A 1,559-nucleotide genomic window follows, 5' to 3' on the forward strand; every position below is an offset into this window, starting at 1 on the left:
CATGCCCTTGACCGGAATCGAACCTGGGACCCTTGAGTCCGCAGGCCGACGCTCTATCCACTGAGCCAAACCAGCTAGGGCTAGATTCTAGTCTTACTTACACGCCCTCTCTCCCACATCCTGAGAGAGGGTGATACGTCCCTACTTATCGCAGGTGCCTCGCAATGACATCTGTGGCAGGAGTATCCTTCCCTACCCATTGATGCAGCTGCTGTGTGACTTGGATTGACCAGTGGCATGTGAGAGCAAATGTGTTAAGAGCCAATGCTGGCTGCTGCCAGCTCTCTCTCTCTCTCTCTCTCTCTCTCTCTCTCTCTCTGTGTGTGTGTGTGTGTGTTTTCTTTGCCCTGAGTAGGGCATGGCCTACATTTGGGCTTCACCTTCAGTCAGGGTCCAGAATGAGAAGACCTGTGGGGCAGAACTCAGCTGTCTGCGGCGACCAACATGGAACATAAATGAGAAATGATTGCTATATTTTCAGAGGTAGAGATGTGGGGGCCTTTTGTTACTGCGGCCTTACCTAGCAAAAGCTGACTGACACAGGGCCTTGTCTTCCTCCAGATCTGCCAAAGACTTGTCTCTTGTCCACTTGGCTGAAGTCCGTGGCCAGAGAGCTCTGCTCTGTTTTCTGTGTCTTGGGTGGAGTCCTCACCTTCCTGTGGTCCCCTCAGGTCCCATTGTGCCTCTCATCTGATGCCCAGCACAGGTGGCCTGCCCTGGGACCCTCAGCTACAGGGCACCTTAACCCTCTTTCCGCAGCCCTTCCGGTAAAACTTCCCAGTCACACCCTCAGCTAATTTCCAGGCTCCCTTGGGCTCTTGAGGACATTTCTAGAGCCCGTCCACAGGGCAGCTGGAGAAGGTGACCCCAGGTCCGCTCTGCCTACCCCTACTGTGCCTCTCATTGACTCTGATGTGGCCACCCAACGTTGGCGCAGAGGCAGACTTCCCGGTGACTTCCTCTAATCCCTCAGCATCCCCTCAGCCAGACCAGCACGGGGGTCTGGGTAGAGAAAATCAGAGCACACACCTCCCACCCAGGACTTGGAGGGAGTGACCCTCCCCTTCCTCGTCATTGTTACCAAACTCCCTGCACTAGGGAGTGGTAAACCGTTATCTAATCCACCAAGCCTGACCCTGGATGTGCTCAAGGAGGGTCTGTTAACAATCCCTCTATTTCCACAAAGCCTGGATTTCCATACTATCATCCCAATCAGGAGGTCAAGGAAGTGAGCCTAGAGCCCCAAGGATGACAGCCCTCCTGCCCCTTCCCTGTGGCAATGGCTGATGGCCCAGCCTCTAAGGTGGAAACTACAAGAAAACATGACAGAAAGGGTGATGGTAAAAAGAAAGCAGTTCCAATGGTGAAGATGGTAATTTTTATGTTGTGTGTTTTTACCACAATTTAAAAAAATAATTTGATTCAAACTCAATCTACTTCACCACTGAATTTTCCTTTTACATCACCTACATCTAAATGCTGAAGAGAGATGAAGGAGGGTGGGCTGGTACCAGTCAGCACCAAATATCCTCTTCTCTTAAATGTTGCTCCTTGTGGCA

The sequence above is a fragment of the Myotis davidii genome, unplaced genomic scaffold (genome assembly GCF_000327345.1).
Source record: "Myotis davidii unplaced genomic scaffold, ASM32734v1 scaffold6, whole genome shotgun sequence".
NCBI lineage: Eukaryota > Metazoa > Chordata > Mammalia > Chiroptera > Vespertilionidae > Myotis > Myotis davidii.